The sequence below is a fragment of the Sciurus carolinensis genome, chromosome 6 (assembly GCF_902686445.1).
Source record: "Sciurus carolinensis chromosome 6, mSciCar1.2, whole genome shotgun sequence".
NCBI lineage: Eukaryota > Metazoa > Chordata > Mammalia > Rodentia > Sciuridae > Sciurus > Sciurus carolinensis.
Window position 1 is genome coordinate 120,814,840 of NC_062218.1, and position 16,138 is coordinate 120,830,977.

At 40.4% G+C, this 16,138-nt stretch overlaps 1 pseudogene; it reads right to left on the minus strand.

Moving 5' to 3' along the window:
- Positions 1-8,520: 8,520 nt before the first annotated feature.
- LOC124986392 (BCL2/adenovirus E1B 19 kDa protein-interacting protein 3-like) lies at positions 8,521-15,636 on the minus strand (annotated as a pseudogene).
- Positions 15,637-16,138: the final 502 nt, after the last annotated feature.

The window sequence follows — 16,138 nt, forward strand, 5'->3', positions numbered from 1 at the left end:
AATTCTATTATTTTCTCCGTATAACAGATAAATGTAGCTAATGAGTTGGTAGCAGATTCTCTAAATAGAATCTAGAATATGGTGTTACCCATTCAAACATCTGGTGTTTTCAGGATATTTCTGGAGGCAAAGTTGCTCTGTTCCTTCCTACGCTAAGGAGTAGGATGTGTCTAAGTGTTTCCACATTGCTCTCTCCTGGGAAAGCCATCTTCTGAGCAGCCACGGATGATTGGATGATGGAAGGTAAAGTACTTTTGCTTGCCTGGAACAGGACCCAGAGCAATGGACTATGTTGCTACCTTTCAACATGGAGCCAAGAGAACCTCCACAGGGGAGTAGAAGCCCAGTTTTCCTGAATATAGGAAAACTTTCAAAGAGAGATTATTTTGAAAAGGGGAACTTTTCAAAAGTTCAATTTTTTAAAAAAATTGATTACAAATTTTAATTATCATTCTTGTCAACACCAGAGGCAAGGAGACCCTGGGTAACTTTGTGAAAAGTGTGTTAGTCAGCTCTTTGTTGCTATGACCAAAATACCTGACAAGAACAACTTAGAACTGGGTGCAGTAGTGCATGCCTGTAATCCCAGCAACTTGGGAGGCTTAGGCAGGAGAATCGTGAGTTCAAAGCCAGCCTCAGCAAAAAAGAGGTGGAGACCCTGTCTCTAAATAAAATAACAAAATAGTACTGGGGATGTGACTCAGTGGACAAGTGCCCCTGAGGTCAATCCCTGATATTACCCTCTCCCCACAAAAAGAATAATTTACAGGAGGAAAAGTTCATTTTGGTTCACAGTTTCAAAGGTTCAGTCCATGACTGGTTGACTCAATTGCTCTGAACCCAAGGAGAGGCAGAACATCATGGTGGCAGTGCATAGTGGAGGCTGACATTGCTTTATTCATCATGTCCAGAAAGTAGAAAAAGGAAGGGGTCACACAGAAGATGAGCCTTTCCAGGACACACCCCAAGTGACCCGCCTCCTCCAGCCACACTCCGCTTGTCTACAGTTACCACCCAGTCAGTCCTTTCAAATTAGATGAACTGATTAGGTTACAACTATCACAATTCAATCATTTTACTTCAGAACATTCCTGCATTAACATAGGTGCTTTGGGGGGATACCTCATATCCAAACCATAACAACAAGCAATCACTCCACAGCTTCTTAATGAATCCAAAGGGCAGTATAATATCACTATTTTTGGGAGGAGTTCCTGCTACCAGCTGGTGTTTAACAGGACCTCTGGTTGTCCAGCTTCTTCCTAGTACCAGGGGCACTAATCTTCCTCTGCTCTCAGGTCACTGCAGCATGAGAAGAACCTGCGAATCAAGTTCAGCTTCAAGATGGATTGTTTACAAAATTGAATCCAATCAATTTCATCAAGTTTTAGCAATCTGGATTATAATATGCTGCTAAACTGCCACAGGAAGCAAATGTGGTATTATTAATTTGTTATTGGCCTATTATCATTCATCAACTCGCCACAAATTACACAATACATCAGCAGTGAATTCAGAGGGAGAGTCCGAGATTTCTCTTGCTTCTCTTTATCATCGTAAACTATAAAAGGGTTTTGAAGATGCTGTAATTGCAGATCAGTTTAGTTGTCCATGTTCATCCTTTCAACATGGAACAAGAAGAACTTGAAAGAAAAACACAAAATCCTGTGAGTGTATGCATCAGATGCGATACCCAGCAGAAGAGGGTCAAGATGGGGTTTCTCCTGGACAGGTCACAACTATTATGTTTTTGAATATTAACCTGATTTGAGGATAGAGCCTAAGGATCCTATCTCCAAAGAAGAAATTATCCCATTTGTGGTGGATTACTGTATGTTTTTATATTATGAAAGCTCTTGTTGGACCCTGGTGATCTAATTTCACTCAAGTGGGAATTCTGATTACCGACCAGACAAATCACTTACTTTCTTTGACTCCAATCCCCCCACCTATAAAAGAAGGAAGGTTAAATTGGATGCTTTATTAGAATCTTCTTGGTTCAAGTTTACCTTAAGGTTTTAAGGACGTTCTTTAGTTTTTCTCCCTCTGTATGTGTGTTGTGGGTATTGGGGCATTGAACCAGGGTTTTGTGCATGCTACGCAAGTGCTTTACACATACCTAGCCACCATGAATTAATTTTTAATGCTGGTTCACTCTGCTATCATTTACTTATTCAATAGAATGTTTATAGACTATACACTTGCATGTCAAGGACTATGCTAGGTTAAGGCATATGCTGACAGTGGTAACCAGTAAACCAAGGAACTCAACATATAATGTGTGTATGGAGAGTGGGGAGTGATAATCAATACAGATAAATAAATAATAAGCATATTACCATGCACGGCCTGATAATCTATGGGAGGTACGAGATGGTTTGGGAACTCAAATGAGGGATACCTCACTTCATCTTTGTTTGAGAGTAGGATCAAAAAAGATGCTTTCCAGCAGGAAATACTATTTAGCTGAGCCCTGAAAGTTCTGCTGAGCAAGAAGATGAGGGGTTAAAGCTGAAGACTGTGTTATATTCAGAGGAAAACATTCTCATAAGGGGTGTGGGGAGAGGGAAGAGGGAGAATAATGTGCTTGTAGGGAATTCAGCATGAAAGCCGTGGCACAGAGAAAGAGGAGGACATGGCAGGGGACAGCTGGAAGTAGGGTGAGGGCAGGTCATGAAGTGCCACTGTGCTTTGAACCAGGGAGTTTGGATCTTATTTTGACATCTGGAAGAGAAAGAGAAGCTTTTGAAGCTGGGGTGTGATCAGCACTTTGTTTTAGAAGCCGCTTTGGCTTCAGTGTGTAGAAGGTGCTGTTGAGGGGGGTGGTGGTGGAAGGGACTCGTCTGGGGAGCTCTGGGCTGGAGGACAAAACCAGTGAAGATGCTTCCACTTCTTGACAGGGCCACCAGCTGTGCAGTTGGAGGAGTTTTCCAGGCTGGTGGATGTGGATCCTGAGTCTGTTGAGCTAGGAGTGAGTAATGAGAGGGTAGCAGATGCTGTTCTCTAAACTTAGGCCCCCTCTGTGAGTACCTCAGCAGGCCAGAGAGGAGTTGCTCAATGCCTCTTCCAATCTGGGAGCTAGCGGAGGGGTGTCTCCTGTCCAGACTGGGGCTGCCATTTGTAGCCTCACCGGGAGTGAGGAAAGATGAGCCAACTCCCTTGCAGGCTGATAGGAAGGAGCTGAGGCTCCACAGGGTACCATCAGCCAGAATTTGCTCATTGCTTGGCTGAGGTCTCCAAATGGATCCATATGTCCCACAGATCCTGTCCTTGCCCTTGGATGACCTTGTCCCTTGTAGGTTTTTTTGTTGTTGTTGCTTCATAAAATACTTTCCAAATAATGTGCAAACTCCTCCTTTGTTAAGAGAAGTCATCCTGACCCTTCTTGCAAGGGGCTGCAGAACACTGGGCTAGACACTACCAAACACCTAGCAGGATCTGAGCCTCCAAAGGGAAACAACTTTGGTTGTATGTTTCAGGGCCCTTTCGAACCAAGGTAGATGGAAGAAGCATGTATAAAAATGTATAAATATGCAAACTTTCACCAGCTAAACCCATTCCATTCAAACACAGCAGAAAGTCCAGTAGGGATGGAGTCTAAGGACAAAGATTGCCAGTCTCTCTATCCAGAAAATCAGTGTTTGTATCTCTTCTTTGCTATACTTTACTTCTGGGCCCAAGGCATATCTACCAGGTGTCAGTCCTTAAAATGTCTGTTTCAGGTTCTGGGGAAGGCCTATGCTTCCATGGGGTGGGGCTGGGGGTGTCTCTGAATTGTGATCTTGGATGGCCTTGTCTGTCATCACTACATTTAACTCTGTGTGTAGCTCCTCAGTAGGTGATAATTTCTTGACAAAAACAACCACACTTATCCATTCTGTTTTTTCTATAAGCATTAAAGCAGGATATCTTCTTCCCAGTAGGTTCCTAGTAAGTGCATCACTGAGTAAAAGGGAGTAAGTGATTTTGTTTGCTCACTTAACTTTTAAGAGTTTAATAGAGAGGGCCTAATCAGGGTATGCTGCCACCATTCATGTAGTTTATTACTAGATTCTCACCTTCGGGAGTTTGCTGTGATGAAGGAGATCCTGGATACAGAACAATTTCTGGGGTGGTCCATAGTCATGGGTGGATTTATGGAAAAGGACAGTTTCATGTATTTGCAATGACTTTGGAAGCCATCTGCCGATTATTATTAATCATATCACAGTAATTTACTGAGTGCTTCCCACATGCCAAGTCTCAGTGTCAGGCTGTATTCTCAATGTTTTGTATCTCTTATTGTTGCTACTTATTACTAGACCTGTGAAAGCAGTTTTGCTGTTTTTCAGATGAGGACACTAGACCCCTGGAGATTATGTCATTTGCTCAAGTTAGTTGTGCTGGAGCCGGATCTCAGACTTGGATCTGCCTGAATCCATCCATAACTCTTGCCCTTTTTATTACATAGCTTCACTGACTGTTAATGGGATTGAGTCCCAGGCATGTGGAGCAGGGTCCATGAAAGATTCACTGAGACTGGAGGATTGAAGATAGGCATATGTGTGAAGGGTTTGCTTCCTGGGAGAAGCATAGCCAGTGGAGAGCTACCACTCATGTCAAACTCCCTCCTCTAGCCTCGGGACAGGAACGTCCAGAATATCTATCTAAGAATGTCCAGGTATGATCCAGAAGGAGAAGGAAGAAGGATGTGATTCTGGAAGAGGGATCATTTCTGGGCAGGACAATGGAAAGCAACAGTGTGTGCTTGTGTGTGTGTGTCGGGGGGGTGAGATTTGACTACACATCTCTAAGGCCTCTGGCTGACTGCTGTGGATATATGAACAGGAACTTTGAGAGCTTGATGAGTTTGTTTGGACACCGAGTAAGATGTCCTGAGCAGGTGGTACCTAGTTCTTACTGAACAGACACTCCTGAGATACTGCCTCTAGGAAAAGCTCTCCTGGGGTCAGCATCTACAGTCTATGGAGCAGAGAGGCTGTCTCCTTGATGGTTTACTTAGATTTTGGTGTGGGAGGGGAGAAGCAGCAGGGAAGAAGGTGATCTAAAAGCCAGAAAGTTTAGAAATAGCAATAAAGCAATAAAAGAGTCACAGATTACTTGTGTTGCTGAAATATTCTTTGTTGTAGCTTCTGTCCTTATAAGAGGTAGACTTATTTCTTGCTCTTGAGGTCTTGGGTGCATGGAAAAGACAGTATTCTCAAAAATACCTGAAGTTTGGCAGAGTTATAGGAACCCAAGCTGTTATTACTATAATCTAGCAATTTTTGCTCTGGCAACAGCCTGATATTTTCTTGTAAAAGCAGTCAAGAAGTTAAGACATAATTCTCCAAAGATCCTGAAGTTTTTGTTGGAAAAGTAGAAGATGTCCTTCAATGTCATATTCACAATTCCAGTGAAAACTGCCCTTCCTCCACTAGCATAGCTCCTGGTGACTGTTTTGGAAGATGGCAGTAGAATTCTAGAACTGAGCATGCATTTCTTTTTTGGTTTTAAAATCTCAGAAATAATTTTAATTGAATACCTGATGTTTGTTTAAAATAAAGTTACTAAAACTTTTAAATTTTTTAAATTTGTTCTAATTAGTTGTACATTTTGGTAAATCATGCATAAAAGGAGTGTAATTTCTCATTTTTCTGATTGTATATATTGTAGGATCACATCGGTCATGCAGTCATATATGTATATGAGGTAATAATGTCTGTCTCACTGTACTATCCTTCTTACCTCCATACCCATTCCCTTCCCTTCACTCCCCTCTACCTACTATAAAGTAACTGTATTCTTCCCTTGTCCCCTTATTGTGAATTAGCATCTGCATATCAGAGAAAACATTGGGTCTTTGGTTTTGGGGGTTTGACTTATTTCACTTAGCATGATATTCTCCAATTCCATCCATTTACCAGCAAATACCATAATTTCATTCTTCTTTAAAGCTGAATAATATTCCATGGTATATATATATATACCACATTTTCTTTATTCATTCATTTCTTGAAGGGGACCTAGAACTGAGCATGTATCTTTGGTTTATCTGTTTCAATTATTTTTTTCTTAGTGGAAGAGAGAGAAAAATTTTGTTTTAAAAGGATCCAGAAAGCAAAACTCCAATCTAATTGAAGATATTTTCCTGGTGATGTTAAATTAGAGTTTCCTAGAAATCTTTGCCAGGAGAGAAGGTTGGGAATCTTTGGATGGAACAATCTATCAACAGCATTGGAATTGAGTGTTTCTACCTTCATAGCAAGTGTACAGTAATCCCTGTCACCTGGCAGGCTGAATCCATCCAGTGAGACTGTGAGTGGTCATGTTCAGGTACAGCTCTTATGTGGTCAAGGCTGTTATGACAGGGAGAAAGCAGAGGGATATATTGTGGTCATGCAGCAGAACAAATGGCTATAGCCCTCCTTTGCTTCACCCTTTATTCCTCTTAACACAACAAGTGCTGTGAGAATTGATCTGTTTACAGAGAGACAACTTAAGAGTATAATGACCCATTCCTGGCTCACCACATACCCTGGTCTCATTAAATCAGCTTCAGTCTCCCTCTTTTGTTGAAAAAGCTCCCAATGGCACTGTTCACTGAAACAACTCAAACTCATAACCTGGCTTGTGAGAATCTTACTTGGTTACTATCAACCCAACTCATTTCTCTGTTTAAAGAATGTTGCTCAAGACTTAATGTTATGAAACAAATAAATCTGAAACAAACTTTTGATTGGATTTTGTTTACATTAATGACATCTCTCATTTTAAAGTCTTTTAGATTAGACAAACCCAGTTTTGAATGACCCCAGTTACAGCAGCCAGGGCTTATGTGGATCAATTCTTTTGGTCAAATGTCCATCCATGGTCTGGGTCTGAACTCTTCAATTTGTGCTTCTTTTCTGTAGAGCCTAGTAATCAGTGCATTTCAGACATAGATTTTGAGGAGATAAAAGATAAAACTATGCTCCTGAGATGCAAAGTATCTTTTTTTTGGGCTGTCATAGTGTTTTTATTCAAGTCAACCTTATGCATTTCATAGCTTGCTAGCTTTAAATTTTAACAATGGTTCTCTAAATATTCAACAGTCATGTCTATATTATAAACAGTAAGAGTTTTTATATATAAAACATACAGTAGTATCCTTCAGTCATGCTGTATGTTCTGAAATTCAATAAAATCTACTTGAAATAATTGGCAGTCCTGATGCTTTCTAACAATTTGGTACTAAAAGCTTCACATTTTAGAAACAAATGAAAAAAGCATGTTGTTGAAGGAATCTGCTAAGTGTTCTGGAACGTCAAGAGTTTAACATAATTGAAAAGACTGCTACGAGAGAAAATCACCAGTGCCTGTGGAATCCCAGGGACCACCTTGGGAAGAAGCACAGTAAACACCAGCAAGGGAGGGACCAGAAGGAAACGAATGGCATCATTCCAGAACTTTGCCAACTGTTCCCACAACCCAAGTCTGTTTTTCAAAGTTGCACAAGTGCTTGGAATAACTCTGAAGCAATTTTCTTCAGAGTTTTAAGACTTCAGAGTATAAGGGAAGCTTCCTAAAACAAGAAGCCTATGTTAACACCACAAAATGGACTGAAGTCTCTTCTTAGAGGGGAAAAAAAAATGAAGAAATAAAAAATGTAAAGTCATGAAAAATTGACATGCAGCTAACACATGAAAATACCAAATACACACAAAACTCAAAAGCAATTTTGCATGTCTAGGCCTGAGATGTTCCTTATCAGAAATAAAGTCTCCACACCATAGAAAAGACAGCAGTATAGCATATGAATATGCTGATGTATCTTAGCTGTTTATTTCCTAGCCTGCTTCCTACAAATTAAAAGACATTATTAAAAGCCTTAGAAAAAGAGTGGCTCCAAAACTGGTTTAAAATAATTTTTAAAAATTATTTTTTAATTTTTACAGACTGCATTTTGATTTATTGTACACAAATGGGGTACATCATTTTGTTTTATGGTTGTACATGATTTAGATTCATACTATTCATGTAATCATACGTGTACATAATTTTTCATTGCTCAGAATATTTTTTTTCTTGTGTCTTGCTCTTTTGGTCATTATTGTTTTGTTTTGTTTTTGCTTTCTTTTTAATAACTACAAATTCAAACTTTGAGAACCTCGACTTTGTCTTGGAAAATAAGAGAAAAACTAAACAACAGAGCATTTTATTTATATCATTTGCTAACCGACCTTATTCAGAGAGAGATGCTAGTTATAGCACCAGAGTAAAATTCCTACCATGCATGATGAGGTCTAATTCTGGTGGTATTAACAGGAGACACTGGCATTGTTGACAAAATTATAATCTGCTGGTGGCATTTGTGGAAGAAAAAGCCCTGGCAAATTTCTAAACAACAGTAAATTCTGTTAGGAAATTCTAAAAGTATCTTACAGGCCAAAAGAGGAATGAAGTTAGTAAAATGTCTCAACCAAATTTGAATGAAATACTGGAATTGAGTATTGGATTACTGGATTGGATATGTAAAATAGGGGGGAAAGTTGGTCATGCTTACAATGATGTCAAGTTCAAATCAACTATTGTGACAATACACCACTTCACAGGCCACACACATCTCCAGGGGCTTTTTCTTCCCTCAGTAGGTGTTTTCAGTTGTTTTCCCATATAGGTGCCTAGTTCTAAATCCGAACACGAAACGGGAAGAGGTGGAATGAACACCTTCAGAAATTCTGCAGAAAAAAGGCTGCCTTTCTTCATGGCTCCCCTTTTCCTCATGCTTAGGGACACAGAACACTGGGGTGTCTGAAGTGGAACTCCAAGGGTGGAACATTTTCAGGTTCCTGGACCAGTCTGCTACCCAGTTTGTACTTTTCTTCAAATTCTCAACTTCATTCTCTCCTACTACCACTTTGACTGACAGCTATGGTCCCTACTCTGCATCTCCACTTCAAACATGATCTGCCCATCTTCTTGAGATGAAGGGCTGTCACAGGAAGAACTATCCCTTGAACTGCTATGTCCTGATTCATGCTGTGCATCCAAAAGAATCTTTTCCCTGTCTCCATTGTGGATGGGGGAGGAAGAAGGTACATGTTCCCCCATTCTTCCCATTGCCATTGCTGCTATTCATAGGTAGCTCCGCCCAGGAACTGTTGAGGCCAGCTGACTGGTGGTGACCTGTTCCCCTTCCTTGCAGTTGCTGTTCCTTGAAGCCACAGGGGTGGCTGTGGCTCAACTCAATGAGACAACATTATTGGGTGGCTACAAAGAGTGTCTCCAGTTCTTGGGTGGCAACACAACAAGCCTTGAAATATCTTGAAGTTTGTTTGAAGATCACTACAGAGTACTTCTTAACTATTTCTCCCATCATTGAAATGATTCTTAATTAAGATGTGGACACATGGGTATGACTGTGAACTTCTGGTTTTATGTTACTTGGAGTTCAGTGAGAGCCTGGAGACAAAAATACATCTATGATAATATCAAGAACATCAGAAGGTGCCCCTGAAGGGCAAAGATAACCCTGAGTATGGGAGGAAAGTTTTGCAAATCCTATATCTGATAAGAGACTGAACTGTCTAAAGAATTATTACAACTCAGTTGCAAATAGTAAAAAGACCTCTCAATTAAAAAATGGTTGAATGATCTGAGTAGACATTTCTACAAAGGAGATATGTAAGTGGGCCATAAGCACATGAAAGATGTTCAACATTATTGGCCATCAAGGGAATGCAAATCAAAATCACAATGAGGTGCAACTTCCCACAACTAGGATGACTGTATCAAAAAGGCAAAAAGTGTTAGGGAGGAGGAGGAGAAACCAGAACCCTGTACATTGGCAGTGGAAATGTAAAATTATACAATTGCTTTGGAAAACAATCTAAAAGGTATTCAGAGAGTTAGATATATTGTGTCATTGCATTTGTATGAAATGTAAGAATAGAGGGGTGAATTTTATGGCATGTAAATTTTATTTCAATGAAGCTATTAAAGAATGTATCTATGGTGTATCTACATATACTTTCTCTTTTCTTCTACTTTTGTACTTGTACTTGACTCTCAGGAACAAAAAGGGCTATGTTTTAGTTATAAAGAATCAATTGGAAATCCTGAAGGGAAAATTAATCTAAGGATTGTATGTGAAATCCATAAACTTCAAACTTCCGATTTGAGGAGGCACAGATAAACTGAATTTGAGTGAGATGGCACAGACAAATGGTCTTTTAATGCTTTCTGCTTTTGAGACTAAGGAAATAAATTTTGTAGGAAATGTGATAGTTAAGTACTCCTAGTAAATGGCCAAAGCAGGTAGTGCCCAGACTTGGAACTGAAAAGGAAAGAAAAACAAACAGAAAGGAAAAAGATTCATTCAAAGGCAAGAAGCCTTTGAATCTGATGTTTTTGTTCTGCCTGATTCAGAGGTTGGTGGTGATTTTCTGGGGACCTGTTTGTCTGTTGTTAGGAGATAAAGAATCAAAGCTCTGCCTATGGCTACTCTCCTTAAAATTGCACCTTACTGAAGATTTTTATGTGTCAGCTGCCTCTATAGTGTGTTTGGGATGGAAATTGTTAAAAAGAAAATATAACAAGAGTCTATAAGCCGAGGCAGCATTGGAAATTGTCCAGCCATCCTGCAGAGAATACACAAAAGAGATGTTTAAAGCAAGACTTCATTTTGAAAGAAAACCCTTAAGCAAACATGTTTTAAAAATTCTTTAAAAAGTCTTTGTTTGGTGCATGAAAGTGAAATGACCAGAGGGAAGACAAAGGTAGAGGCAGCCAAAGTCTTAACTTTAGGGCAGTTACTGGATTTCTGTTCTTCTTTATGGTCTTCTTCTTTGGATCAGCCATTATTCACTACTTCAGTGATCAACGAGGGAGAAAAGAGGAATTTAGAAGAAAATGACATGAAGTCCCTATCAATGAATTGGATTTAACTAGCACCCAGGTGGATGGCAAAGAAACAGGTGGTAGCATAATCAATCAGAAACCTGCTGTAGTATGGAAGCCCCATTAATGCTTACGGCTCAAGGCAAAAGATTCAGGATTACTGAGAGTTTTGCCCTCCCACTCCTCCTCTTTATTTGATACAAGTATGTATTTGAAGAGATTAATTTGAAAACAAACAACCCCCACCCCAAAACCAGTGCTCGGGGAAACTAGAACCCAAATCCTTCAGAGCCAGAGCCCAAAGCATCTTGCCGTATGCTTTCCTAATATGACTTATCTATGCTGTGTGTTTGTCAGCATATTGTTTTGCTAATTGGTGTCAGATATTCTGCATGCTAATCAGTAGGTACATGCAGATATTGATGTTAATTAGTGTTTTGTTAAAAAAAAAAAAACCTTTCCCATGTGAGGCATTCCTTGGAAGGTACACTTATAGTTATTGAATTGGCCCCCACTGGGGGTCACCTCTTTTAATATTAACAAAACAATTTAATTTAGTATAACACCTTTCATACTATAGGTGTTTCTACAAAGGAATAAATTCCAGGACTGTAAAAAAACCAATTTTCCTATAAATATTTTCTATGCATGCTAAAATAGTTGTCAGCAAATTGCATTTTTAGTCTTTGGGAGCAGAGAGCAGAGTGATCTCACTGTTCCTCATTTCAGCAAGCACTCAGGGCAAAGACAGGGACAACTGTGCTGCATGATCACATTGTGATTCTACCTTGGACCTTTGGTGTACCTAGCTCCTGCTGGTTGGGAATTGGTTCTGGAGTCGGATCTAGAGAACTTGGATTTCAGATACTGGCACTTTGATCTTGGAAAATTTTCTCAATCTTTTTTGAACCTTGGCTTCCACTTTGGAAATAAGAATATTGGATCAGATGACTCTTGCATCCCTTCCAGCAATCAAATTCCATTGTTCTGTGATTTATATGCTGCTGCTTTGGAACTGGGCTGCCATTCTAAACACAGGTTAGATCTGATCACATAAATTAAAATGTAGAGGTAAAGCATGCAGGACAGGATCATTATGCTTATCTATTTTTCTTAATAAAAAAACTTTTTTATTAAGTTTTTATTAATGTATATATGCATTATAGAGATACATAAATACATATATATGCACTAAAATAATATTATTTTTATTAGTAATTGAACTGAACCTTGCAGGTTAATTTTCATTCCATTAGCCCAATTGTCTGTGACCCATTATAAATTTCACTAGCATGCAAAATAAGTATCCCACCAAAGTCGACTACTATGAATCTCTTTCTCAATTAACAAGCAGTTATTGTGCATCTAATATGTGTTCACACAGTTCTAGGAATTCGATGGTAATTGAGAAAATTGAAAACTTAGTTCAATTAAGAACAAACCAGTGCCACATACTTTGAAATTAATTGTGTGCATAATAGAGATTGAAGAAGGAGAAAAAAAATAGAAAATGGTTCTGATTAGAGAATGCTGTGTTGGGTTTCAGGCCTACCCCTATACCAGTAAAGCATCAGAAGCCCTGAACTCCAGGCTGTCCCCAGCCCCAGGCTGATCCCCACGGTGTAAGGCTTCAGGACTGTCCCCAAATGAGGCCAGCCTCTGCAGCCTTAGTCATCAGGCTAAGGATCAAGGATCAAGCCCTGCTACTAGTCCTATGGATATATATACCAGGCCCACCCAGTGCTGTCTAGCCCCAGATCCTAGGCTTGCCTATTATGATTTGGATCTTAAATGTCCCCCAAAGGCCATGTATTGAACCAACCTTTGGTGCTCTTTGAAGGTGGTGGGAGCTTTAGGACCTTTAGCACCTAATGTGAGGAAGTGAGGACATTGGGGGTGTGTTCTTGAAGGGGACATTGGGACCCTGACCCTTTCCTCCCTCTCTTTTCTCCCAGGGCACCATGGTATGATCAGCTGATCAGCTTTGCTCTACCCTATACTCCCTACCATGATGTTCTGCATTACCACAGGCCCAAAAGCAACAGGACCAAACAATGAGCCAAAATAAATCCTTCCTCCTTTTAAATTGTTTTTCTCAGTTATTTTGTGATAGCAATGGAAAGCTGCCTCATACTGCCCCAGGTTCTAGACAAGCCCAGAGCCAGGTCAACCTGTCCCAGCATCAGGTCAGCTTGTCTAGTCTTAGATGTTAGGCCAGCATCCAGACATATGATAGGTCTATCTGCTATCAAACTGGGATCCATAGCCTCACATTCCAAGTCAACCCTATAACTCCACCCTACCATAATCCCAGGGTCCAAGTGCATTCCTCTAGACCCCATGGTGAGTTGGCCCACACCAACCCTGTTTCCAAGACTTTTCCTTGTGGACCCAAATTTCAGGATGGGCCTTATAACTGTGGAACCCAGACTGGTCCTCACAGACCTATCCTCTGGGACACACATGCAGCCTTCAGATCATCCTCCATGAATCTAAGTTCAGGCTGGTTCCCATAGTCCAGGATCTACAGAAGCCCCTGTGACTTCAGGAACCAGGCCAGCAACTGCAATTCCAAGCTCCATTCATATCAGCTCCTGTAGATCCAGAATCCTCACTCTCCCTATGGCAGCCCATTCCCAGGATGTGGACAGTTCCAGTGACCTCAGGTTTCAGTGGACTTAAGGCCTAGACCTACCCCATTAGACTCTGGTACTAGGCTAGTCACTGTAACTGGGCTCTAGGAATACCTTGCAGATTTGTTTTCCAGGATACTCTCATGGTCTCAGGACACACTCCAGTGGACTTTGGCCCCAGACCAATCCTAGGGGACACAAACATCAGGCCCATTCCATTGCCTGACTGTGGAGTTGTGTTCAAAGCCTACTCTAAGTCTTCTCCTTGGTTTCAGACTGACCCTAGGTGATACAGGTTCCAGGCTGATCCCAGTATACGCAATCAACAAGTCCTTTCTAATGGGTCTGGGCTCTAGGTATGCCACCTGCAGACCCAGCCAGTTCAAGGAATAGAGTAGTAACCCTGCCTGGAGACCAAGTCAGATGTCCAGCCTAGAATCGCTGTTGCAAAGGTTTCCCAGAAAAAAACAAGTCTTCAATTTGGAAATAAGTACTACTTACTTCAAAATGGAATAAGTACTACTTCTTTAAATGTATGGTTAGCAACATATGGTGGTGAAAAGGATCAGGAAAAATCAGGTAGAATTGACATCAGCATGATGGTTGGGTAGAGATGCTTGGTATACTTCCTTCCACAAGAAAAGGCAAACTAGGGTAAAATGGTTGATGGGGAAAAGGTAAGCAGGATGTCCTAGTAGTCTCCACTCATATTATAGGCATCTGAGGCATTTACTGAAGAATCCATGGCCTTTGCAGACACTGAAAATGGTTTAGAGAAGTGCAATGTTACTACACCACTGCACTGCTCTGGAGAAAGAACCTAGCCCCTTGTGTTCTCCTCAACTCAGGATCTTGCTGCATGAGCTATCTTAAGACTCTACCCACCCAGGGGTCTGCAAAGCAGTCATGCGCCTACTCCAGCAACTCCACTAACCTAGCCCTGTGAACCATCCTGGAAACCCCACCTATCTTACCATAGCCTTAGGAAGTACCTGGGTGGCCCACTCTGAGAGGCTCAGCTGGCAGAGGCCCCCAGAAAAATAGTTGGGTATCCCCATGTGTCCTCCTCCTGCCCCAGAAGTGGCTCTATCTACTCACCATTGACTCCAAGAAGCACCCTACAGACAAGAAGTGAAAATAGTTCCAAACATTATAGTTATTAATCTTACTATATCAATCATCACTTTAAATATGAATGGTCTAAATACTTTTAATGAAAGGGAAGAGATTGCCTTAGTGGATAAGATACAAAAGAACAAGACCAAATTATGTGTAGTCTCTAAGAAACCCACTTTAAATATAAACTTAGATATGTAAAAACCTTTCAATGGCTTTCCATGGTATTTAGAATGAAATCCACATTTCTTATTAAGGGTTGCAAGGCCCTGTGGTCTATTCCTGTTACCTTTTTGACCTTATTCTTATTACTCTTGCCTTTGATTATTCTGTTTCAAAATACAATTCTCCAGGTATTCACTCTTCTCATGACCTTTCTTTATACCATTCCCTCTATTTGAAATGTTCTTCCTCAGATGTCTTCAGGCTCACTCCATCACTGCCTTTAAGTCATCATTCAGTTGCTACTTTTCCTGAAGGTCTTTTGTGCTCCTGTTTAACATCTTAACTGCCACCCTCATGTCCTTTCCCTGTTTCATTTCTTCACAGTCTATAAACCATCTGAAGTTCTTATATTTTACTGCTTTGTATATAAATGTTTTTATGCACAAGAATAAAACTCTGTGAAGCAGGTTTTCCATATGGATAGATAGATATTTTAATTTTATTTTTCTAGTGTATCCCTAGGGCTTAAAATAGTATGTGGGACAGAATTGTCTCAATGAGGATGTACAGCATGTTTGAAAGAAAAGTGGACATGTTGTTAAATACCACATCCTTAGTGACTGGAGCAATGCCTAGAAGAACATGGTTTGAAAAAAATACCTGTAGAATGAGAGGAAGTGGTACCTAATTATTAGTTGAGCTTTGGATTTAAATTCCAATAAACCTTGGTGAGCTAGGCTACTCCAGGGGAAGAGTTCTTTTTACTTAAGCATGCTGGGCCTTAAAAAGCTCAGGTCAAATAGGTTATGAGACCTACGTTATCTTTCTCCCAGGGCCCCACACATGGTATGCTTCTCTCACTTTGTTCCCAGCCCCAGAGATTATTGCTATATTTGCAGGAAAATTGCAAGCTAGTTGTTAAGCTAGTTGAAGCTGGTCATGGGAAGACTGTTTACACACAGAAAATGTCACTCTTAAGATAGTGCTCCCCACTCTCCCATGCTCCTTCTCGCTTCCAGGGCATGAGGGTGGCAGTTAAGATTTTAATCAGGGTGTCATGAAAGGCTTTCAGAAAATGTAGCAGTTTGCTAACCCCCAGTGGGGGCAGGTAGAAAGTAGGAGGGATTTTTTTCTTCCCTCTGTAGTTCAGTAAGGACATGCAGCTTGACTTACTTGGGGAACTTAACATATGCATACATACATGTTCCATTCAGACTTATTGGGTTATAGCAGTCATATATTTGTTTCTTATTGCTGCTGTAAAAAATTGCCACAAACTTAATGACTTAAAACAACAAAATTTATTCTCTTACAGTTGAGAAGTCCAGAGGGCTTCAGGGGAGAATCTGTTACCTTGCGTTCTT